The 26,395-nt window shown below is 41.2% G+C and overlaps 1 protein-coding gene across 1 annotated transcript in view; it reads right to left on the bottom strand.

Moving 5' to 3' along the window:
- Positions 1 to 26,373, bottom strand: part of MTUS2 (microtubule associated scaffold protein 2) — a 495,531-nt gene extending 469,158 nt beyond the window's left edge. The window contains 2 exon segments of the mRNA XM_049647388.1: positions 4,342 to 4,414; positions 26,252 to 26,373. The gene's annotated coding sequence lies outside the window, so the exon portion shown is untranslated.
- Between the last annotated feature and the right edge of the window lie 22 nt (positions 26,374 to 26,395).

Genomic DNA, 26,395 nt, shown 5'->3' with positions numbered 1-26,395 from the left:
TACAAGTATCACACGGCTGCCTGCTATCTGCCTCGAAGAGCGAGAGTGAAGCCATCGCGTGTGCTGCTGGCATGCTTACCCATTTAATTACCAAAGACGACACAGTGCCAGTGCGATCCAGGCCCCCGCGTGTGTGCCCCGATGACCTAGTTGAATAAAATCTGGCCTCGCCTCAGACAGAACACGGGTTTCTTTCCTAGCTACGGAGGCCAGATAATAATATGTATCTAACAGTACAAGAGAGCAGCGCATGGAAAATTGTACAGTCTTGGACACACGGAGAAACAGACAACAAAGAAACCTACGTGGTGTCCATCATCTTAACAGGATCAGCCATGTGACACTTATTCGCTCTGCCTGCCCTCCCCCAATAACCAATTTCTTAAAATCCTGGGCTCTGCATCTATGGATTTAAATATTAAAATGTGTTTGGGCTCTTCTCCTGGGTTTTCTAAGGAAAAGGCAGATATGGAAGAATATTAACCTCACCTTCCCTGAAATAATGGGACTGTGAGACCCTAGAGTTTCTAATCTATTCCTCAAGACAATGCTAAAGCAGAAAACAAGACACACACACACTGCTGAGTTTCTTCCAATCCTCAAAAATCTGAGAATATTTCGGTCCTATTTGACATTTAGATATTTTCAAATCACAGGACCTTCTTTAGTGGTGAAAAAAAAAAAACCCAACATATTCTTCAAAAATCTCTAAGGTCTCTGGGAAACAAATTGTAACCGACAATTCCCTCACATCTCATTATGTGGTGCAAATTTATTTTTAGGATTCCTCTGGCCTTGTTCAGCAGGTGCCCTCTAATGATAGAATTATTTGCTCAATTTTAAAGCAATTCCATGTGTGAAGCTATCAGGCTTCATATTATGAGGACTGAGCCAGGCTGGTCTGAAATGCATAGAGTTTGAGAAATGAAAAACACTTTCAGGAGTCTACAAGATTTCATCCAGTGTCCAAAGGGGCAGCAGACCTAGTGGGTAAGGGCAAGGCTGGCTATGAGCCCCAGCTGCAAACCGAGGGCCATGGCACCATCTGCCTCGCAGGGTGTTTAAGGAACAAAGAAGACAAAGGAGTGTGGTCAGCTCAGCACAGCACTGGAGTAAGTGAGCACTTGCTCTGAGTCAGATATTATTGGCATTTAAACACTGTAAAGTGATTCCATTCCATTGAGCATGCATTAATACAGGGTGCTATATGCCTAATCGAACAACCTCTAGCGTATGACACCCCGCTAAGACTCCTTTTTAAAAGCTACTCTTTCTACATCTCTCTTACGTCAGAGAGTGTATTACATCTTTATATAATCAACATAAAGGGTCTCTTATTAAAAACAATCAAGACGATTATTTGGACCACGTAGCGATAAAATGTTTTAATCCAAAAGTACGAAGATTAATGACAATGAGAATGCCAGACTGTTGTTATGGACCTTATTCTGTGCCATTTTAACATTTGTTAAGCTAGTTTTTTCACAAAGACTTCCTCAGCATTTTCTAACTGCAAATATCCTTCTCCCTACTGAAACGTAAGGAAAATGGAACACGAACTTATCAGCTCAGTATCACAGGTGCCAAATACCAGACCCCAGAACATCTTCCTATTGTTGTTCTTTCCTTGGTATTCTGACAGCAGAGAAAAAAAATCAGACTTAATATCCACAAAGCAAAACAACATCTAAGCAATTATCCGAGGGTGGGAGGGAATTGATTTATATAAGCCTCCCTTATCCGCTTTCCCATTTCCTTCTGCACCCTCCACTCATTAAAAACAAATACATCCACAAAATACCTTTCTTTAAAACATAGATCATGTAGGGGCGCCTGGGTGGCTCCGTCGGTTGAGCGTCCAACTTTGGCTCAGGTCATGATCTCATGCCTCATGAGTTCGAGCCCCGTGTCGGCCTCTGTGCTGACAGCTCGGAGCCTGGAGCCTGCTTCTGATTCTGTGTCTCCCTCTCTCTCTGCCCCTAACCCACTCGCATTCTGTCTCTGTCTCTCTCAAACATAAATAAACATTTAAAAAATATTTTAAAACATAGATCATGTATATGTGGCAGGGGTGGGGGAGAGAGGTTTCACATGTAAACAACACCAGGGCCTCTCCCCTAAATCACCTAAATGGTTCTCTGAATTGACCATGTGTTCCTCTGCTTCGGTACCCAGAGTATCAACCCCACCACATACACAAACACACACACACACACACACACACACACACACACACACACACGAAAGCAATGAGGGCCATGAGCTGGGGTATGGGAGATAAACATCAACATTCACTGGAATTAGAACTACTCTCTATGGTCTCTTTATTGTCATTCTTAATGTAAGGTGGTGTCCTTTGGGAGAGGAGGGGACAGATAAGTGATACAATAAGAAAACTAACTTGGCATTCCACAAAGAGGAGCTCCTTGAATTTCCCTCTAATCAATTCTGTCATCAGCATTAAGGATGCCGAAGCTTCTTCTTAGGCCACATGTTTTGTTTCCATGGCCTGGCATCCTTTCCTTCCATGTCCTCCCTCATAGGAGTCATCAACATTATGGCGGCTGTCACCACCACCCTGACCACTCCTGCAACCACTGCCACCTATCAGCACTGCATTAAGTTTTTTTCCCGGATCTGTTCTTTAACACATCAGTCATCAGCCACATTCTCCACCTGCTGTCCTAAAATACTGCTGCATCCTCCTTACCCTGTATTTATCAATCGCTATCTACCCATTAACATCAACGTCACAGCTTTTTGTCTCATCGGAAGATGAATTTAAAAATCGGTTAAGCAGAAAAAATAATAATAAAAAAATTGTTAGGCAGGGAAGAGCCATCCATCCATTTTGAACACCCTCAACATCTTTTTAAAGTTTATTTACTTATTTGGAGGGTGGGGGAGGAGGGCAGAGAGAAGGCAAGAGAGAATCCCAAGCAGGCTCCACACTGTCAGTACAGAGCCTGATGTGGGGCTCAAACTCAAGAAACTATGAGATCATGACCTGAGTCAAAATCAAGAATTGGCTGCCCAACTGACTGAGCCACCCAGGTGCTCCATGAACACCCTCAACATTTTGAAAGCAGCTCCCTTTCACTGGGACAAAACACTCAAGTTTAAATAGTCTTTCAGAATAAGCCCATCACAGAGGTGGTGATCTACAGAATAAAGCCCGCTTGAGTAAGGTTGGCACTCTGAAAATATACACTCTATATCACTAAGTCTCAGGAACTCACGCATAAATTTGATTTAAAACATAAAAGTTGAGGTTTTCCTTTCCTAGTTTTACCCCTAGAAAGCTCAGGCTACCTCTTCTGGCCTCCAAACCTATAGAAGCTACTGTCCTTCTAACAAGTTTCTTTCATGCTACCCAAGTGTCCAGTGAAAGCCATACCCCACACTGTTGTTTCTATCCTCTGCCCCAATGACCAGACTTAATAAAAAGTTTCCCTTCCTTAGAGTCCACCCTGAATTAAATCCCAACAAAGCAAAGCCAGCCTGGCATCTGTTCAAGTTGTGTACTGTGCAAGTTCACCATGTTTAAGAGGCCACCGATCACATCATTAGCATCTCTACGATTTCAAAAACTGTGCATCTTTGTTGCAACACCGATGGTTTAAAGATGGGTAATTTGATTATTTATATTGCAATTTTCCAGCATATGGCAAGAAAGTGTCTCGTTGTAAAAATCAGTATAGTTCGACAATTTTCCGTCACATGGAAGTAAAATGTCTGCGGAAGAGGTGCCATTGTCTAATTTGCACAAAATGCCATATGGGCCAGCAGCAGCCCTCGGAATAGCTCCTCTCAAACGTTTTAAACTTTCTGTGGTCTTGGCTGTTCACTAAAGCATCTGCTCTTGGTTTCATAAACTCTGTTTGCACTGCATTAACTTTCTCCCCCGCCCCCAATCTGGGCTTTCTCTCTCAATAACCTCAGCGATCAAGCACATCCTCCCCTCAAAGCAAGCCCCTAAGTACCAACTGCATCCCCTTGTCCTACTTCTGTCAACTGATATTACTAAACACATGTTAACAATAACACGATAACCTTTTGTGCTAGATTAATTACCGCTAGGAAAAAGATATCCGTTGTAAGCACGTGCCACAAATTTAATAACGTTAACAAAACATGTTGTTTGAACTTGAGTTTCATCAATGTCTGAATAGATTCCTCACATTTAAAAAAAAAAGCAAAATTAAGCTTTCATATCAGAATTCATTTTAATTGACTTTTGTCATTAATAATATCCACCAAAAACTTATCACTGTTACTTTGAGTGCCAGGAACCCAAGCTGAACGAAATACTAAATCAAGTAGAGAGCCACAGAAACTCACCTTGACCTCCAGAAAACGAGTTTTACTGCCATTGGTGACAATCTGCCTTAGTTGACGGTCCAGGTGTGGAAACCTTAAAAAAGCAAAAGAGAGGTGAACACTTAGGAGAAAGGACACAGAAATAGAAAAGCATAACCAGTTACTTCGTTATAATACTTCTTCTCCCTGAAAAATAAAGTTAGTTCAGGAGGGCTTGACCCATGCAGTAATTGTACCACTAACAAAACTCTTCATAAGTGGAGCTGTTTCATGAACGTAACCATTTTTCCATTGGCTGGGTCTGGGATTTTAGAGATACTTAACCTTATTTTCAGATTAATCCTCAGTGAATTACATTACTTCAATTTTCCTTCTATCTTAACCCCTCAAGTAGTTAATGATCTAAAAACTGATTCTTAAATACACCATATAAATGAAGTATCTTACAGACTGAAGACTTGGCTTTTGTCAGGGGAAGAATACCTCTGATACGTGAATAATTATGTCTGTTTGGTAGTTCCTAATTTTCTTAAATGGCACCAAATTTATACTTTGTGATTCTTACTTTGTTCTTATTCAGAAAAAAAATACAGAACTAGAGGAACTATGAATCCCACAATATTAACAGTATTAATTAAATCTAATAAAACTGTATTTAAAAAAAAAACAGCAAAAATTACTTTCCTCTCTAGATTATCCAGCAAGATTAGTTTTAGGTGGTAGAAAAAATACAAATTTTCCTCCCAGATGCTACTTCAGTAGATGCCACAGAGTGCCCGCTATTATAAGCTTCAGCCATAGAAAGGTGGTGATGTCCAACCACCGTTTACCTCAAAAATGACAACGTCATCATTTTTCTAAGTCAAAAAAAAAAGGACCGGAAAACAACTAAATCTTCAAAACTACCTTTTGCTCGGCACACATCATTTTCCTAAGCAGCGTCCATGGTTTGGGTATTAACTGTTTCCACTCCAACTTAACACCTTCGTGGCACCAGAGAGGTAACAAGTGAATTGCCTCCAGCATTTGGAAGGGCCTGAGCGAACCTCCTCGATTCTTTCTTCCCACCCAGTCTATTTACTTACTGCCGACTCCCTCTCAGCTTCCTCCTTGCAACATCAAGAGTCTTTTCCAAGAGTGTGTGGCAGAGAGGACAGCTGAGGGCTAGAAGGCCAAGGGAGACAGTAAGAACGCAGATCTCTAAGAAGGGCAGGCCAAAGGGCAAGTCAGAGTAAGTGAGGAACAAGGTGGGGAGGAAAGCAGAGGGCTGCCCACTCACTGATCCAGCCCTGACATGGCAGCAAGCATCACACGAGACTGAGAAAATTAAACAGGTCCACGTCGGGATGGAATGAAGGAGACGTTCACTAGTCTAATATATTCAGCAATCCATCTATCTCAGGAGCTGCCACAACCACCACTCCCACCACTGCTACGAACACCAGCACACCATCACCACAAGCGACCCCCGACACTAGGGACGTAATGTAGGGCACGCACGACACCATTGGAACTAAAACCCAACAGAAGAGAGGCCACGTGGATACCCCCCATACAAAAAGTTTCCCGTTCATACGATGTATTTTCTTCTGAGATGGAGCAGAAATGGTTTAACTGATTTTCCCTCCTACGGGGAGACCTGTTAATGAGCAGCCTACCATAAACTGCTTTGTTTTGTTTTGTTGCATGAACAAGCAGCCGGTTGCAAAATAAACTTTTTAACCTCTTCTTAGTACCGTTTATCTATTTCACATTCCCTTGCTTTTGAAAATTTATTATCTGAAGAAAAGATATAAGGTCAAGACCAGCATTCTTGGGGCACCTGGGTGGCTGAGTTGATTAAGCGTCTGACCCTTGATTTCGGGCTGAGTTGATTAAGTGTCTGACTTGATTTCGGCTCACATCATGATCTCAGGGTCATGAGCTCAAGCTCCATGTTGGGCTCTGCACTGATAGCACGGAGCCTGCTTGGGATTCTCTCTCTCCTTCTCTTTCTGCCAATCTCTCTCTCTCAAAATAAATAAATAAACAACCAAACATTTTTTAAAACTCAGCATTCTTACTACAGAGTCCCAGATGACATGCCAGGTGGAGCCCATTGTTTTGTTCATATCCAGTCAGAATTTCAAAACACGTAAGACCAGGAGAGAAAATGCATGGAGAGTTTATCCTACATTCAGAGGCACTGTTCACTGTTCTAGCACTGACTTTCCCTTTGAAACAAGAGATATGCAATCTACTGTGGACCACTATAATGTTGAAGGCAAACGTGTTAATGATGGCAATAGCTAAATGACAGCACCAACAATAACAGAGAAAGGGAATCATTATTATTATAATAGGTATGGCTACAGATAAAGAGCTACTGCAAGTATCACAGCCTGGAATTAATAAACCAGTTGGAACGGCACGGCCCATTATGAAAGACGGTTAGAAAACAACATTACGTTAATAAAGCGATCGAGCAAGAGTGGGAACGTAGGTAAGGAGAGCTAGCAAAGGTATGTGGAAACTATACATACATGTGTGGAAGCTGCCCAGTAATAACTAAGCAAAGCCACTCCGTGAAGTCAGAGGCTGCCTAAGAACCAACTGGTCAACCTCACACAGAGGAGCCTAGGCCACTGGTAATGATCACTGAGGTCAGAGCAAGGTCTGCAGAACATCACCAGGCAGCAAAACTGGGAAGCTGACACAAAAGGCAAGGGGAGCAGGTGTTACCTAAGGCCTTAGAGTCCTATGTTAAAGGACTCTGTATACAGCTCAACACCAAAAAATAAACAAAGAATCCAATTTAAAAACGGGCAGAGGACATGAATAGAAGACGTTTTTCTAAAGACACACGCAGATGGCCAACAGACACATAAAAAGATGCTTAACCACACTAATCATCAGGGAAATGCAAATCAAAGCCAGGATGAGATATCACCCCACACCTCTCAGAATGGCTAAAACAAAAAACACAAGAGACAACAAGTGTTGGCAAGGAAGCAGAGAAAAGGGAACTCGTGCACTGTTGGTGGAAATGCAAACTGGTACAGCCACTGTGGAAAACAGCATCGAGGTTCCCCAAAAAATTAAAAAAAGAATTACCATATGATCTAGTAACTCTACTACTGGGTATTTACCCGAAGAAAATGGGAACACTAATTTGAAAAGATATATGCATTTCTATGTTTACTGCAGCAGTATTTACAATAGCCAAGATATTGAAGCAACCCAGGGTCCATCGATAGATAAATGAGTAAAGAAAATGTGGTAAGTATATATATATATATGTGTGTATACACACACACACACACACACACACACACACACACACGGGAATATTACTCAGCCATAAAAAAGGAATAAAATCTTGCCATTTGCAACAACATGGAAGGAACTCCAGGGTATAATGCTAAGTGAAACGAGTCAATCAGAGAAAGAAATACCACGTGATTTCACTCATATGTGGAATTTAAGAAACAAACAAAAAGAATGAAAGCAAAAAGAGACAGAAAAAGACTCTTAAATACAGAGAACTTACTGGTGGTTGCCAGAGGGGAGGTTATTGAGGGGACGGTGGGATGGGTGAAACATCTGAAAGGGATTAAGAGGACATTCATTTTGGGGCACCTGGGTGGCTCAGTCAGTTAAGCGCCCAACTCTTGATTTCAGCTCAGGCCATGATCTCATCATGGTCATGAGATCGAGCCCCATATTGCGTTCCACACCTGGTGTGGAGCCTACTTAAAATTCTCTCTCCCCCTCTCCCTGCTCATGCTCTCTTGTATGCTCTCCCTTTCTCTCTCTCTCCAAAAAAATTTTAAAAAAGAGTACATTCATCTTGATGAGCACTGAGAAATGTATAGAATTGTTGAATCATTATATTGTACACCTGAAACTGATATAACACTGTATGCTAATTATACTTGAATAAAAACTTTTAAAAAGAGAGTGAATGCTAAACTTAGAATGGTAGGTAAAAATAATAGAGAAATATTTTTTGAATTCATATAAAAGGACAAAATGAACACAAAAGTTGCAAACAACCATACCCTCCCCACACAAAATGATTCGTTTTTAGAGTGAGCAAAGAACACAAAACCCTGGAGCACAGTTTTCAAATTAAGAAAGTACATCGATTTGATCTTGACTTTTGAGGTACAGACGGTATTTTTAAACAATAGGACATAAAGTTGAGGAGCGGGTGTACATATCTATTATCAGACAGATGCTTCTAAATTTGGTTTCAGTCAGAACAGTATTCTTGGAAAAACCAACTGTGTTCAACTCATAACTGATACAACCAAGTATTTATTGCAGTTTGGCACACAATGGAATACTACATGGCAATGAGAACGTTTGACCAAAACCACATCCAAAACTATGGAGGAACACATGAAATAACCATTAACTAAGATACACCCTATTCAAAGCACAAAAACAATCACAACAAACTGGCTGGGAAAGTAAACTCTGCACACTAGTGTGCAAAACAGGAACAGGTGGTCACACAATAATCACTGAGGGAATTTGTTACACACAGAAATTCCTGGACAGCACCCGGAGACTTACTCTTGAATTTCAAGAATTTGTTTTTTTGGAAAGCTTTCCCTGGGTACACTGGAGCACAGCCACTTCATGTGCTGGGGCAACAGATGGAAACTACCAGAGAGGCAGTCTCTCAATTCAAGAGTCTGGGCTGGACCATCAGACATGTTACATTTAATCTTCATGGCAACTCTCTAAATTTCAGTATCCCAGTTTTGCAAAGAGGTGACTGAGGGGCAGGTCTGAAAGGTCAAGTGATAAAGAACAAATGTCACCTGTGACTTCCTTTATCAAGCTCTTTGGTGGTGCCCACTGCCTAATATGGAATGTATTCTAAACTCCTTTTCAGGTACCCTCCAAAAACATGGTCCCTAACTCTACCCCAACCACACCACTCCTTCAGCCACCCATTCACAGCCACACTCTAGCTGAACCAATTGCTTAGAAGTAAGCAATTTCCTGGGCAGTGCTATTTTAAGCCTCCCCGACTCTGCCTTTGCCCTTCATCTACCTCATGTTCCAAGATGAAGCTCAACCTTCACCTCTTTATGAAGCCCTTCCTGACCACCACCGGCCCCTACCCAAGTAGAACTGACTACTTCCTTCAATGTAGCAGTCATAACAATAAAGTAAGACTTTACTTCTCCCCACTATTACATGTAGCTCATGGATATGGGCTATATAACTTTTCAAGAACATATATCAATAAATGTTTTAGGAATAAATAGTGTTAGAGCCAAAACCAGAATTTGAACCTGGATGCAACTCAAAGCCAGTACACCACACTGTGTCTCTTGAATCTGATTTTATAAAAACAACTCCATAACTATTAACACAGTAGCCACTTAGCCACGTGTTTCTACTGGACACTTGAAATATGGCTAGTCTGAACTGGAACGTGCTCTAAGTTTAAAACACACACTTGACCTTAAAGATTCGGTATGACAAAAAGAATGTAAGATATTCAACATGTTAAAATAATATTTTGAATGTATCTGGCTAAATGTGTTAAAATTAATTTCATGTGTTTCTTTTTATCTTTTTAATGTGGCTACTGGAAAATGTAAAATACATATGTAGCTCACATTACATTTCCATTGAACAGTGCTACTCTAGGAAGTACAGCCTTTCTCTTCCTTACTAATAAATCTGTTAAGAGGATGCTAACTTTTCCCAGTGATTACAGAGCACAGACATCCAAGACCACACTGCAGTGTCACATAGCCTGGCCCTGCTGGACATAAAGAGGTTTCTCCTACATTAAAAGACTCACAGAATGTTGCTTTCAGAATTCTGTCAACTCATTGGAGTTCGCCTCCACCATCAACTGTTGGTTCTCCACGTGTAACTCCTAAGGTCTTTAATCTTCCAATATGGCTATCTTATGTATTCCGAGGCAAAGGCCAGTAGAGAAAAGTGGGGCCAGGACTAGGCAGAGGCAAAACATTTGCCTCGGGCACATAATTTAAGGGAAACTGAAAAACTCAGTAATCAAGATGAATCATCGTTTAAGTAACGGCTTTGTGGTCATGTAATTCACATACCACAAAATTCACCATTTTAAAGGCCACAATTCAGTAGTGTTAATACATTCATAAGTTGTTTAACTATTGCCACTATCAAATTCTAGGACATTTTCATTACCCCCCAAGAAACCCCGACCCCATCAGCAGATATACCACCTTCCTTATGCCCACCCCTCACAACCATCTATTTTCTGTGTAAATTTGCCCATTATGGATATTTGATACAAATGGAATCACAAAATATGTGGCCTTTTGTGTCTGTCTTCTGCCAGTTAAACGTTTTCAAAATTCACCCATGTTGTACTGTCTATCAGTATTTCATTCCTTTTTATGGATGAATAATATTCTATTATATGAATATGCCCTATTTATCAATTCATCAGTTAACGGGTACTGGAATTGTATCCAGTTGGGGATATTAGGTACACATTGATATACACATTTCTATGTGGATATAAATTTTTAATTCTCTTGAGTATATGCTTAGGATGGAATTGCTGGGTCATATTGCAGCTCTGTGTCTATAATTTGAGTAACTAGCAACTGTTTCCCAAAGTGGCGGCACCATTTCACTGTCCTACCAGCAGCGTATCAGGATTCCAAAGTTTTCATATCTTTACCAGCACTTGTTACTTGTATTTTTTGTTAGCCATGTTAGTGAGTACATAGTGATATCTCATCGTGCTTTCTTTTTCTATCTTCCTAAACCCATAATGCTGACCACCTTTTCATATGCTTATTAGCCATTAGTATGACTCCTTTGGAGAAATGTCAACTCAAGTCCTTTGCTCAACTTTTTAGTTATTTGTCTTTATGTTATCAAGTTGTAAACATTCTTTATATATTTCATATACAAGTTCCTTATTGGGTATATGTTTTGCAAAATTTTTGTCCCATTCTATGGGCTGTATTTTTTCTTCCTTAATGATATTCTCTAAAGCACAAAAGTTTTTAATTTTTATGAAGCCCAACTTATATATTTCTTCTTTTATCACTTGTGCTTTTGATGTTGTATCCAAGAAACCATTCATTGCCTAATCCAAGATCATGAAGATTTACTCCTCTTTTCTTCCATGAGTTTTTGTTGGTCTGTTTTAGCTCTGGCATTTAGGTCAATGATCTATTTCGGGTTAATTCTTGTATGTAGCGTAAAACAGAGTCCAACTCCATTCTTTTGAATGTGGATATATAGTCATTCCAGCACCATTTGTTAAAACGACTATTCTTTTTTCCACTAAATCGTCCTGACACCCTTGTTGAAAATCAATGATCACTGTAAAGGCTTATTCTGGGACTCTCAATTTTATAAGATTGATCTTATAAGATGGTATTAATGTCAATACCACATTATCTTTATCACCATAACTTTGTAGTAACTTTTAAAAACAGGAAATGCAAGTCCTTGAACTTTGTTTTGCTTTTTCAAGATTGTTCTGGTTCTTCTGAGTCTCTTATATTTCCATATAAATTTCAGGATCAGCTTGTCAATTTCTGCTCAAAAGGCAACTGGGATTTTGACATGAGTTGCCCTGAAGCTATGGATCAATTTGGGGAGCACCGCCATCTTGACAATATTGTCTTCCAATCCATGAAGAGAGGATGTCTTTCCACGTATTTATCTTTTACTTCTTTCAGTGATGTTTTGTAGTTTTGGGTGTACAAGTTTTGAATGCCTTTTGTTAAATTTATCCCTAAGTATTTTATTTTTTGATGCTACTGTAAAGGGAATTTTATTTCATTTTCAAATTGCTCACTGCAAACATATAAAACTGATTTTTGTTTATTGATCTTATATGCTGCAACCTTGCTGAACTTATTAGCTCTAAGTGTGTGTGTGTGTGTGTGTGTGTGTGTGTGTGTGTGTGTGTAGTCCTTAGGATTTTTTATGTGTAAGATCATGTCATCTACTCAATGACAGAGAACAAACTGAGGGTTTATGGAGGGAGGTGGGTGGAAGATGGGCTAGATGGGTGATGGGTATTAAGGAGGGCATTTATTCTGATGAGCCCTGGTGTTGAATGTGATGAATCACTGAATTCTACTCTTGAAACCGTTATTGCACTGCATGTTCAATAACTAAATTTAGATGAAAGATAAACATAAAATATTTTTTAAAAATCATGTCATCTGCAAACCAAAATAGTTTTACCTCTTCCTTTCTAATCTGAATGCCTTTTATTTCTTTTCCTTGCCTAATTCCCTTGGCTAGAACCTCTGATAAAATATTGAATAAATGCAAAAAAATGGGAGGTGCCTGGGTGGCTCAATCGGTTGAACCTCCAACTCTTGATTTCAGCTCAGATAGTGATGCCAGGGTGATGGGATCAAGTCCTGTGTTGGGCTCTGCACTGAGCATGGAGCCTACGTAGGATTTTCTCTCTCTCTCTCTTTCTCTCTCTCTCCCCCTCCATGGGCCGCTCCCCTGATAGCATTCTCCTCTCTCCCTAAAATTAAAAAGAAAAAAGAAAAAAGAAGGAATCCTCATCTTGTTCCTTAGGGGGATGCATTCAGTCTCTCACCATTAAGTATTATGTTAGTTATGGGGTTTTGGTAAATGCCTTTCATCAACTCAAGGAAGTTTCCTTCTCCTCCTAGTTTTGTGAATGCTTTTATCATGAAGTGCTTTTGGCATTTGTTAGGTGCTTCTGCTATGTCTATCAAGATGATTATGAAGTTTTTGTACTTATTCTATTAATAAGGTACATTGCAGTGGTTTTCATACGTTAAGCCCATCTTGGATTCCTCAGATAAAGCCCACTTGGTCAGGGCATGTAAACCTTTCTATATGTTGCTGGCTTCAGTTTGCTAGTATTTTGTTACAGATTTGTGCATCTATATTCATAAGAAATATCAGCTTATACAGCTGACCCTTGAACAACATGGGTTTGCCCTGTGTGGGTCCACTCATATACAATTTTTTTTCAATAGAGTACAGTACTGTAAATGTATTTTCCTTACGATTTTCTTCATAAAATCTTCTGTTCTCTAGCTTATTTTATTGTACATAACACATATAAATAATAAATATACAAAATATGCAGTAGTTCTTATCAGTAAGGCTTCTAGTCAATAGTAGGCTATTTGTTAACTTTTTGGGGAGTCAAGTAATATGTGGATTTTCAACTGCATGGGGGATTAATGCCCCTCACTCCTGCACTGTTCCAGAGTCAGCTGTACTTTTGTTGTGATCTCTTTGTCTGGTTTTAGTATCAAAGTAATACTGGCCTTAAACAATGAGTTGGGAAATGGTCCTTCCTTTCCCATTTTCTGGAGGAGATTGTGCTATACCATCAAGTCTTCTTCAAATATTTAGTAGACTTTAGCAAGGGAGCCACACACGCCTGGGCTTTGCCTTGTGAGCATTTCTTTCATTACTAAATCTCTCTACTTACAATAGGTCACGTCAAAGTCTCTGTTTCTTTTTGGGTAGTTTGGTAGTCATGTGTCTTCCTAGGGATTTTCCACTTCACCTAGGTTATCGTAACTCGTTGACATAAAATTATTCATAATATGATCCTTTTTATTTCTCCAGGGCGGGTAGTGATGTTCCTTCTTTTAGTCCTGATTGCAGGAATTGAGCTTTTTCTATTTTTCTGTTGGTCAGCCAGCTAATGGTTTGTCGATTTTGTTGATTTTTTTTCAGCGGACTAATTTTTGGTTTCATTGATTTTCTCTACTGTTCTCTATTCTCTATTTTATTTACTTCTGCTCTAGTCTTTATTATTTCCTACCTTCTACTTGTTTGGGGTTTCATTTGCTCTTTTTCTACCTCCTTAAGGCAAAAGGTTATGTTACTGATTTGTGATCTCTCCTCTTTCATTTCCGCCCATTTTATTGTGATACAACTGACACAGTACTGTGTGTTTAAAATGCACAACATAATGACTTGACTTACCTATACTGTGAACTGATTATCACAATGAGTTAACATCCATCATCTCACACAGATTTAAAAAAAAGTTTTCTTTCCTTCTGATAAAACCTCTTAGGATTCACTCTCTTAACGACTTTCATATATACCATACTGCATCGCTAACTGCACTCATCATATTGTACATTATGTCCACAATACTTACTTATAACCGGAAGTCTGTACATTCTGTATATTTTGACCACCTTCATCTAATTCCCCCACCCCTCACCACCACCCCACCTCCAATAACCACAAATCGAATCTCTTTTTCTATGAATTTGGATTGTTCTTATGTTCCACAGATAAGCGAAATCATACAGTATTCATCTTTCTCCATCTGACTTATTTCACACAACATAATGCCCTCAAGGTCCATCCATGTTGTTGCAAATGGCAGAATGTCATTTGATGGCTTAATAATATTCCTGTGTATCACAATTTCTTTATTTATTCTAATAGGCACTTAGATAGTTTCCATGTCTTAGATATTGTATGCAATGCTGCTATCAACATTGGAGTGCGGGTATCTCTCCAATATAGTGTTTTCATTTTCTTTGGAATTGTTTCCTATGTATATATTCCCAGAATTGGAACCGCTAGATCCTATGGTTTATCTATTTTTAACTTGGGGGGAAACCTCAATACTGTTTTCCATAGTGGCTGCACCAATTTACCTTCCCACCAACACTGCACATGTGTTCCCTTTTCTCCACATTCTTGCATTCATCCTTTTATTTTTTTTTTTAATGTCAGCCATTCCAAAAGGATTCAGTGATATTTCACCATGGTTTTGATTTGCCAATGAACTGTGATGCGAGGCATCTTTTCATGTGTCTGTTGGCCATGCATATATCTTCTTTGGAAAAATGTTTATTCAGGTCCTTCACCTATTTTTAAAATCGGATTATTTGCTTTTTATGTTGAGTTGCATGAGTTCTTTACATATTTTACATATTAACCCCTTCTCAGATATACAGTTTGTAAAGATTTTTTTCCCATTCCAAATGTTGTCTTTTCATTTTGTTGACTCTCTTCTTTTAGAAGTATAGGCATTAACAGCTATAAATTTCCCTCTAAGCACTGATTCAGTGGCATCCCTTAGGTTTTAGTATGTTATGTTTCTGTTTTCATTCACCTCAAAATATGTTCTAATTTCCCTTATTATTTCTTCCTTGACCCAGGAGCTATTTAGGAGTGTGTTAATTTCCACATTTATGTGAATTTCTGAATTTCCTTCTACTATTGGTTTCTTACACCATTCCACTGTGATCAGAAAGCACTTTGTATGATTTCAATAATTTTAAATTCATCAAAACTTGTTGTATGGCCTAATATATGTTCTATGGCCTAATATAGTCTATTCTGAAGAATTTCTGTATGTGATTAAGAACAATGTGTATTCTGCTATGGTTAAATGCAGTGTTCTTTGGATGTCTGTTCTAGTTTATTTATAATGTTCAAATCTACTTCCTTATTGAACTTCTGCCCAGTTTCAATCCATTATTCAAAGTGGGATATTAAAATCTCCAGTGGTTATTGCTGAACTTTGTATTTCTCCCTTCAATTCTGTTCATTTTTGCTTCATGTATTTTGGGATCTGATGTTATTTGCACGTTTGTAATTATAATGTCTTCCTGATAAATTGACCTATCAATATATAATGACTCTCTTTACCCTTGTAATAATATTTTTCTTAAAGTCAATTTCTCCAGTATTAGGACAGCCACTCCAGCTCTCTTTTGGTTACTTTTTGCATGGTGTGTCTTTCCAGTTTATTTGTTTCTTGAGAGAGAGTGTGTGCATGCAAGTAACAGAAGGGCAGAGAGGGAATCCCAAGCAGGCTCCACACTGTCAGCATGGAGACCGACATGCGGCTCAAAGTCATGAATCTCAAGATCATGACCTGAGCCGAAGTTGGACGCTTAACTGACCAAGCCACCCAGGCACCCCACACAGTACATCTTATTATATTCTTTTAGTTTTGAACTATTTGTTTTTAAATATAACGTGGGTCTGTTGTAGAGAGAATATAGTTAGGTCATGCTTATTTCATTCTGCCCATCTCTGCTTTTTCATGGGAGTGTTTAGTCCATTTACATTTAACATAATTACTGGTAAAATTTAAATCTGCCATTTTATTGTTTTCTATATATCTTAGGCCTTTTTGTTCCTCTATTCCTCCATTACTGCCTTATTTTTTGTTATTTTAGTATCCCATTTTAATTCCCTTGTTTCTTTTATTATATATTTTTTAGTTATTTTCTTAGTTGGTTACACCATCTTTTACATTTACCTATGGAGTTGCCTTTACTGACACTCTTTTTTTTCTCCTATGGATTTGAATTACTGTCTAGTTTCTTTTTGTTACAACTAGAAAGATTCCCTTTTTTTGTAGGATACGTCTGCTAGTGACAAACTGGTTTCTCTGAGATGTCTTAATTTTTTTTTATTTTGAAGGACAGTTTTGCTGCATATAGAATTCTTGATTGTTCTTTCTTTCAGCACTTTAAATGTGTCATCTTACTACTTCTGGCATCCACGATTTCAGATGAAAAGCTAGCTGTTAATCTTATTGAGGATCCCTTTAACACCATGATTCACTTCTCTCTTGCTTTTTTTTTTTTTTTTTTTTTTTTTTGGCTTTTGATAGCTTGACTGTGTAAGTGTACATCTCTGTGTTTATCCTACTTGGAATGTACTAACATTCCTGGGTATTCAGGTTGATATTTTAAATGAAATTTGTCAAGTTTTAGGCTATTGTTTCTTTTTTTTTTTTAATTTTTTTTAACGTTTATTTATTTTTGAGACAGAGACAGAGCATGAACGGGGGAGGGTCAGAGAGAGGGAGACACAGAATCTGAAACAGGCTCCAGGCTCTGAGCTGTCAGCACAGAGCCCGACGCGGGGCTCGAACTCACGGACTGTGAGATCATGACCTGAGCCGAAGTCAGCCGCTTAACCGACTGAGCCACCCAGGAGCCCTGACTATTGTTTCTTCAAGTATTCTTTCTGTCTCTTTCTCTCTCCTGCTTCCGGGACTTCCATTGGGGGGGGGGGGGGGAGCCTGTGTAATTTCAATTGACTTCCAAGTCCACTAATTCTTAGTTCTGCAAATTTAAATCTGTTGTTGACCCCATCTAGTCATTTTTTTCATTTCAGTCATTGTGATTTACAACTCTAGAATTTCTATTTTGTCGTTTATTATCTCTCTCTCTTTACTGATATTCTCTATTAGGTAAGACATAATTTTCATACTTTAATGCTTTAAATGTGAATTCCTTTCACTCTTTGAACCCATTTATAATCACTGATTTAAAATGTTTGTCTAAATCAAAACCACACTCAGATATCACCTCACGCCAGTCAGAGTGGCCAAAATAAACAAATCAGGAGACTACAGATGCTGGAGAGGAAACGGGAACCCTCTTGCACTGTTGGTGGGAATGCAAATTGGTGCAGCCACTCTGGAAAACAGTGTGGAGGTTCCACAAAAAATTAAAAATAGACCTACCCTATGACCCAGCAATAGCACTGCTAGGAATTTACCCAAGGGATACAGGAGTACTGATGCATAGGGGCACTTGTACCCCAATGTTTATAGCAGCACTCTCAACAATAGCCAAATTGTGGAAAGAGCCTAAATGTCCATCAACTGATGAATGGATAAAGAAATTGTGGTTTCTATACACAATGGAGTACTACGTGGCAATGAGAAAGAATGAAATATGGCCCTTTGTAGCAACGTGGATGGAACTGGAGAGTGTGATGCTAAGTGAAATAAGCCATACAGAGAAAGACAGATACCATATGTTTTCACTCTTATGTGGATCCTGAGAAACTTAACAGAAACCCATGGGGGAGGGGAAGGGAAAAAAAAAAAAGGAGGTTAGAGTGGGAGAGAGCCAAAGCATAAGAGACTCTTAAAAAAATGAGAACTGAGGGTTGATGGGGGTGGGAGGGAGGGGAGGGTGGGTGATGGGTATTGAGGAGGGCACCTGTTGGGATGAGCACTGGGCATTGTATGGGAACCAATTTCACAATAAACTTCATATATTGAAAAAATAAAAAATTAAAAATAAAAAAAATAAAATGTTTGTCTACTAAGTCCAATATCTGGACTCTCAGGGACACTTTTGGATTTTCCCTGTCCCTTCTTTCTTTGTGTGTGTTGAAAACTGGATTTTCAATAAACTCAGATTTCACTCTCCATCAAAGGTTTATTGTTGTTGCTGCCTGTTGTTTTTGTTGATACTAATGCTGTGTATCCATTTCCAGGACTAATTCTATAAAGTCTGTTTTATCATATGTAGCTGCTTAAGTCTTTGTTTAGTTGCCTTTAGTGGCCAACTAATGACAAAACAGAAATTCCCTGGGGCACCTGGGTGGCTCAGTCAAACCTCTGACTCTTAATTTCAGCTCAGATCATGATCACACATCATTCGTGAGTCAGAGCCCCACATCAGGCTCTGTGCAGACAGCGTGGGGCCTACTTGGAATTCTCTCTCTCCTCCTCCCTCTCTGCCCCTCCCCCACTCCCTCCCTCTCTCTCTCTCTCAAAATAAATAAGCATTGTTTCTAAACCAAAAATTTCTTTAAATGCGTTGAACTAATATGTCTCTCAGCCTTCATTGAGGAATTGTGTGTATGTAGTCACATTCTTTCTATGCTCTGATAGGCAGTTTACAACTCTCCCTTAGCCTTTTCTTCCTGCTTGTATAGAGAGCCTCAGTGTCACCCAGGGTAACAGATTAGGGCCTTCACAAGTCCTCGGCAAATGTATAAATTTTCACATGCGCAGGGGCCTTGTAGATTCTAAAACATATGTCAAAGCGTTTCAAATCCCACAGATACCTCCTATCCCAATTATTCTTTTTAAGGTTTTTTTGGTCAACCTCTTTCTTGTCAACTTCAACAGGTGTAGCCACCTCAGGCACCTGCAATGTTAAGTGCTGCTGAGTGTCTTTAAAAAATGCCCTAAGGCTGTTCACACAAAATGAGTTCTGAATCAGGTGAAATATAAACAAGCTCTGAGGTGCCTGGGGGGCTCAGTCGGTGAAGTATCTGACTCTTGATTTTGGCTCAGGTCATGATCTCACAGTTTGTGGGATCGAGCCCTGCATCAGGCTCTGGGCTGACAGCACAGAGAATGCTTGGGATTTTCTTGCTCTCTCTCTCTCTGCCCCTCCCCTGCTAACGTGCTCGCTCCCTCCCTTTCTCTCTCAAAATAAACTTTAAAAAAAAAAAAAAAAACAAGCTCTGAGGATAGAGCTTTTCAACATTTGCCAGACAGGTCATATAGTGACAATTTGCCGAGAGTGGGGATTTTTGAAGAGCTCAGAACTTGTTCTTACCCCTCCAGTAGCATTTAGTTTTCAAGGCTACTGTACTACGAGTTCACTGTTCTGAAATTCAGTCTTTTCTCTTGAATAAATGCTCCTTGAATTGTTGCAACTCTCTGATTTAACCCCAGAGTTCTAAAATAGTTTATTATGCCAATATTTGCCTCCATAAAATTTTGTTCTCTGGGCTGTTTTGCAAGGGAATATTTACTGAAAGTCCTTACTCTAACATTCCAGATGTGGTTCCAAGATAAGGGTTTTTTTTTTTTAATAAAAATGCATGATGAATAAAATATCAAAATTTTAAGCTAAGACACAGTGACAGCGCTGTGCCGCTTCATCCTGGAGGCTGACACCAGAGGAAAAAATCAATACTGATTTTTTTTTTAATTTGGTATTTTGCTCATCATGAATTTTTTGCACTAATCTTTTATTTTTTTTTAACGTTTATTTATTATTGAGAGACAGAGAGACACAGAGCGTGAGCAGGGGAGGGGCAGAGAGAGGAGGAGACACAGAATCCGAAGCAGGCTCCAGGCTCCGAGCTGTCAGCACAGAGCCCGATGTGGGGCCCGAACTCATGAACTGTGAGATCATGACCTGAGCCGAAGTCAGTCGCCCAAGCGACTGAGCCACCCCGGCGCCCCTGATTTTCATTTTTAAATTACATTGAGAGATCATTTATTTTTGTTGTTTGGTTTTTGATACCTCTTTAAATTCCGCACCTGAGACGAGTGTCTGACCAGCCTCTCTCTGGTCCCAACCTTAGACAAATGCAATTTTCAGACCACATCTCTGCTTTAAAAAAAAAAAAAAAAAGTTCTCCAAACTGAGATATTAGCTCTAATTCACTTTTATATTCCATTACAATATCTTGGGTTGTTGTCAAAATGATAATCCAAAAATCTAGCAGAAAATTTTTAGTGGGAAGCCGAGGAGCAGAGGATAACGAAGTTCTAATACGCTAACTTCCAAGTCTTCTAGGAGAGGTGTATTAGCTCGCTCAGTACAAAGCTGATCAGGAGCTGCCAGTTAAACTAAAACAATACAGACCGTTGCACAGAAACACTGGCTAGAGTCTGTAGAATTTAAATATAACGTGTCGCATATCTGCCATACAAATTTCCTAAGATATCAGGCAACACTAACAGAAAATGCATCAGCCTTACAAATATCAATTCCAACCAAAATTTTTTTGAGAGAGAGAGAGAGAGAGAGAGACAAAGAGCGAGTGAGCGTATGCAAATGGAGAAGGAGCAGAGGGACAGAGGCTCCAAACCCAGCCGGGGGCCCAGTGTGGGGCTCAATCCCACAAACCCATGAGATCGTGACCTGAGCAGAAATCAAGAGCTGGACAACTCACTGACCGAGCCACCCAGGTGCCCCCCAAAATCATTCTTGTACATGATTTTAGTTCTCGGGTTGGCATTCCCGGAAAATGAACTAATGGAAATCGAAGAATTAGGGGCAAAAAAATGTGTTTGGCTTAGTCTGTGGCAACATTTCCAACCTGAGAAGACAATTATTTGTAGGGAGCGAAAGACTGTCTTGAGAAGCTATGTTGAGTGGGTCATTTCAAACAGCTTAGTATAGAGATAATTCTGGATGATTTGAGATTACTTCTCCTATACTGCATCGAGCAGAGATAGTGTTCACGTTAGCTTTTTAGATCAGTACTTTGCAGCAACAGTCTGGTGAAGTGTGGAAATTTAACTTCCCTATTAAGTGCTCATTATTTGCTTCTGCTGTTTCATTATCATTTCTTGTAATCCACGGCTCTATACTCGATGCTTTTTCCACTGTGCTTTTGGAAAGCATTTAAAATCACGGTATCAATATCAGCCTGTTTCTGGACAAATGTATTTCCCTTACTATAGTCTTTATAGAAGCTAATACACCCTGTTGGCTTTTCACTGCTGCGGGTGAGTCAAAGTTCCCAAAGTCAGTATCAACCTGTCATTGATACTGGCTTCGCCCTCATCACATACACCGCTGAGTTACCTTTAATGACTGTGTGTCTACACACGGCTACACATCGGCAGCCAAAGAGCAGATTCCCCTCCTCCAACCCTAGCTAACTCCAGGTGCCTTCAGATCACTGGGTTCCCTCCAGCTCACTCTCCACCTCCACGTTCCCCAAGAAAGAGCAGTGTGGCTTCCGCTGCCAACATCCTGATTTAGCGCAGTTCTATTTGTTCCTGGGGGACCGCAGGGAACCGAGGCACAAGTGCCAACTTCCTCCTGCAACGAGCCGATGGGAACCATCAATGAGGACACACAACCTCCCTCCAACTCCCAGTTCATGTAATGGTGTAGACTGGATTCCACGTCCCCGAAAGGCCCTCGGTCGCAACTGGTCCCAAGCCACCATGCCACCCAGGGTCCCAAGAGAAACACCACCACCCGCTCGCCTGACACAGCCTCAGGTTGCTGCAGAAGAGAGTCCAAGGGGAGGCCCAAGAAACCGCTACAGCCGTCGTGGGGAGGCGCTGGCCATCGCCATCTGGCCTCCCTGATGGTCCTGCCATGTGCCAGTGGAGCTCTGGTCTGAGGGCCCTGTACTAGCCGTTCCCCAGGGAGCAAAATGCTCCTCCCCCTTATGGCTCCTCCCCGATGGCTCTTTCTTCCATCTCGTTTAGGGCTCCACTCAATGTTCCCCTCAGAGAGGCCTTCCCCGACCCCCCTACTTGACACAACAATTCCTTGCCCTACATTCCTACTATGATTTACTTGTCTCTGTACCACTGCCCCTACCTGGTCTACCGAACATCTATTTAAATGTACCTATTATGCTCACTGTAAGTTCCTCAGGGGCACAGTTTTGGTCTGTTTTGCTCACTGCTCTGTAAGAAGACCTAATGCTGAGAACAGCGCGTGTCTCGAGCTTCGGGCGGATGCTGTTAAAGCAAAACCAAGCCGGACACTAAGGGCACTACAGGCGGCTTGTATTCGGTATATACTGCAAAAGCGGAAAGAGACTTCAGGAGAGAACTGAGCTCACCTGCAATCCGGGTGACCGGGTGTTTGAAAAGAAGAACGGGGTAATAAGGAGGGGGAACAAGCAGAGTCAAGGAATCGGGCAGGGTGGCTGCTGCCCGTCAAGGCAATTAGGCCATCTGTGTCTGCTAAGTGGCACCTGTCAGAGTTAGGCTCCCACACAGACTGGGAGACAGAGGCTCTACCCTCCCTCGGGATTACATGTCAAAGGAATGGCTTTCAGGTCTTTGAGAAAGACACTCCTGGGTTGTAGGATATACGTCTACATCTCGAAGGGGCAGGGAAAGGATTACGATTGTAAGTTTTTCTAATAAATACTTAACGAAAGGGAAGTCAGGGCCCCCACGATCAGGTGTCGGCCAGGACAAAAGGTAAATCCTTTCTGGCAGCCTTGGGCTTTTCCAAACCGGAACTCCAGGTGGGTGGGGCTGGGTCATCCCAGAGAGGAGGCCTTAGGCTTCTAGAAGCCAAGTCAGAGTTTTTCAAGAAGAGTCTTAGTGTGTGCGTGGGAGGGTTGGGGCTGGGGTGGGTGCACAGGGGGAAGTGTGTCCCAGGCTGCAGTTCTTATAGGCCAAGGCTGAGGTCAAGAAGGGTCCTCAGAGGAGCCTCGCTACAGTTTGGTCAAAGAGAGGGTCTGTGCAGGGGCGGGGGGGGGGGGGGGCGGGATGGATGGGGCACAAGGGTTGGAGGGAAAGGGGTCGAGATGTTAAGCTCTGAAGGCGCCCAAACTCAGATAGGAAGTAGCAATCGTGTCAGAAAAAAAGGGAAAATCCTCCTCTCTTCTCAGCAGCTCCCTTTCAAACATTCCTGCCATGGGCCCAATCAGGCTGCTAATGGGGACAAGTCAACAGTCCACGCGAGTCCTTCCCGACATGCACTGGTTTCCCTCAGAATATTTTCCAGGCCTGAGTTTGTTCCCTGTTTAAAATTCATATTAGAGACAGATCCTAAGGAGTTTACAAAAAGATCTCCTAATGGAGCCGATGCTATCTGTTCCTATTAACTTTCTAGTAATGAAGCATCTCCTAGTAGTTAATTTTTTTTTCCTTCCTTCTCCCTTGGCAGCCCGCCTCTGAGATGTGGAAGGGCTTTAACCCACTTCCTTCCCTTCCCCACCCCCGGCTCAGCTTTTCTCCACCTCCAACTCACACCCTCGGGGCCAGAAAAGCCCCGGTTCTGGTTCGTGCAAAATCACCAGGCAAAGAGTCGGTTCTCCGGGTACCCGCCTGATCTCAGTAGCTGCACGTGGCCCGAGGTCACAGCACCCTGCACTATTTGCGCAGGTCAACTGCAACACTGGCCCGATTTCGGGTTTTGTCTTTTCGTAAGACTGGGGATGTTAAAATAAGAAAAAGCATTTTTATAAGTTAGCTTAACATTCAAACACCATTGAGAGCCAGAGCAGAACTGAGACTTTGTAGAGCGTTACATTTACATGAGGGAGGTAGGGGGGAGGCGGGAGCATCCACCTCGTCTAAAAAGAATCCAAAATGCAAATATAAAATTAGGCAGGACCAGGCGAACGCACGGCCAGTGGCCTTCCCAGGGGCTTGGAAGAAGCCGAATGAGGGGCCCCGAAGCTTAAGGTTCATTAGCTTCCCGGTAAATCCGCCTCTGCTGGGAGAAATAAAAGACTAGAGCGGTTTATACCGCGGCATTAAAATCTCTAGAAAACCGCTAAGCATAACAGCGTTCTATTACCTCAGTCCTCTAGATGCTGTTCTTATCTCTCTCTCACAAACCTCCGTCCCTTCCGTTCCCTCTAATTTGGCCCCAGCAGTTCATTATAAAAAGTACATGTGCCCGGCTGGGGTTGCGCGTCCTTCCCCTATTTGGGCTCTAAGAATCCAGTAATGTGTCAATTACGTAATAGCCCAAACAGGGAGTTTAACAGAGTACAAAAAGCATAGTCGTGGTTCTTACATAAGCCTTCATAAACCATCCATAAGATCCGAGTATCTGTAATATCTGGAATTACATAAGGCAGACAAAAAACACTGACTCGGCAGCCAGGCCTATTTCCAACCTTAGAAACAATAAAAAGCGTCTTGCACCTAATTTGCTTCTCTATATTAAGTTTTTAATGAGACGAAGACGACCTTTAATAAGACTTGATTATCTTTTCACGTACGCATAAGGAATACCCTGACACTACGACTCAACTTCACTGTTACCTCTGCACAAAGAAATGTCCCACTTTGGACTCCTCTACACCTGTCACACGGAATTACGGGGCTCTGAAAAGCAACAACGATTTCTGCAGGTTTAGAAAAATAACCGAGGAAGATCTCTGGATACGATACAAAAGTGCACGTGCTATAATTTTTCTTTCCAATGCCATTTTTTTTCTCTCCGAATTTTTAACCACTTACTTTTTTTTGACCTACCTTAAGCCACTGTAGCCACACGTTGAGCTACGAAGTGGCAAATTAAAAGAAACAGTGCTACCCAATGGGTCTCACCCCCACCCCCGGGGCTGCACGTCAGAATCACTGAGAGAGCTTTGACCATTACAAATGCCTCAGCACCACCCAAAACCATGATCTATAAATTGAAAACAGAAAGGAATACTTGAGGTGAGGCACAAGAGGGGGTCCCCAGACATCAGAATTTCTGATGTTTTCTACCTCTGTCTTCTTCTTACCTGAAAAAAATAACCATATATATGAGCAGAGGTTTTCTTAAGAGGGAATCTTTAAGAACAGATAGCTCATAATTACTAAGTTTCCATCAGCTATACAAATAAAATTATCCCATAGTCTGAAAGCCATAAAGGAGATCTGTGGGATCTTTTTATTTCTATCAATAAGGAGTCAAAATATTTTCACCAACTGTCTTAACAGTCTTTACAAAACCCATTTTATTTTTTAATGTTTTGCAATTCTACCTAATGATTTCAAAGAAGGAGCCCTATATTATCTCAAAGGGTACCTCAAGTTATGACCAGGCTTCCCTTCAAGTAAAGTTTTGGTCTGAAAACCTAGTTCTGACTTATCTTCAACCGTTCTCCTCAGATGCTCTGGCAATCACTTCTATAACTTCACCAATGAGCAAATATTTTTTAAAGCACTTCTAGAACGGAGAGTACAGGCGCCTTTGGTACCCTGCCAGGAGTTCTTCTTTCCATGTTTGTATTTAAAATAGATTGGTAGTAACATCACTTGTGTGCCTGAAATTCCTTCTGTGCAGAGGCTCAGAATGAGAAAAAAACAAAAAACAAAACAAACAAAAAAAAAAGCACCACTTCACTGCTTTGCCATTATAAAGCTCAAAGGAAATAACACATTCATACTAAATTAAGACGAAGACATAGAACAAATTTCTCTGAAGCGGGGGGTGGGGGGGAAGGACTCGGCTCCCCTAACCCACCCTCCCTCCTGAAACAGGGGGTGCGGGCAAGGGTGCCACACGAGCTGCAAGACCGCGGCCCAAGCAGGTGACGCGAGCAGGAAAGAAGCAGCGCTGTGATGACCAGAAAAGCCAAATAAAATACTGCGCTGCCCGGGGCCGGTTGCAATCACTCCCCAACTCCGCGCACCTGCCTGCGAGCGGGTTCCAGAAGCCAGGCTCCCGGAGCCCAGCGCGACCCCGTCGGGCTGCGCGGAAGAGGATTCGCTCACCTGGGTGGGAAAGGGCCAAGGAAGATGTCCCAGAAGCCACCACTGCCCTCAACGAGACTCGCATCCCGGACCGGGTGCGGACGCGCTTCCTCCGCGTCTTCCTCCTCCTCCTCCTCCTCCTCCTCCTCCTCCTCCTCCTCCTCC

The sequence above is a fragment of the Panthera uncia genome, assembly GCF_023721935.1.
Source record: "Panthera uncia isolate 11264 chromosome A1 unlocalized genomic scaffold, Puncia_PCG_1.0 HiC_scaffold_16, whole genome shotgun sequence".
Lineage (NCBI taxonomy): Eukaryota > Metazoa > Chordata > Mammalia > Carnivora > Felidae > Panthera > Panthera uncia.
This window is presented reverse-complemented; position numbering and strand designations above follow the sequence as displayed.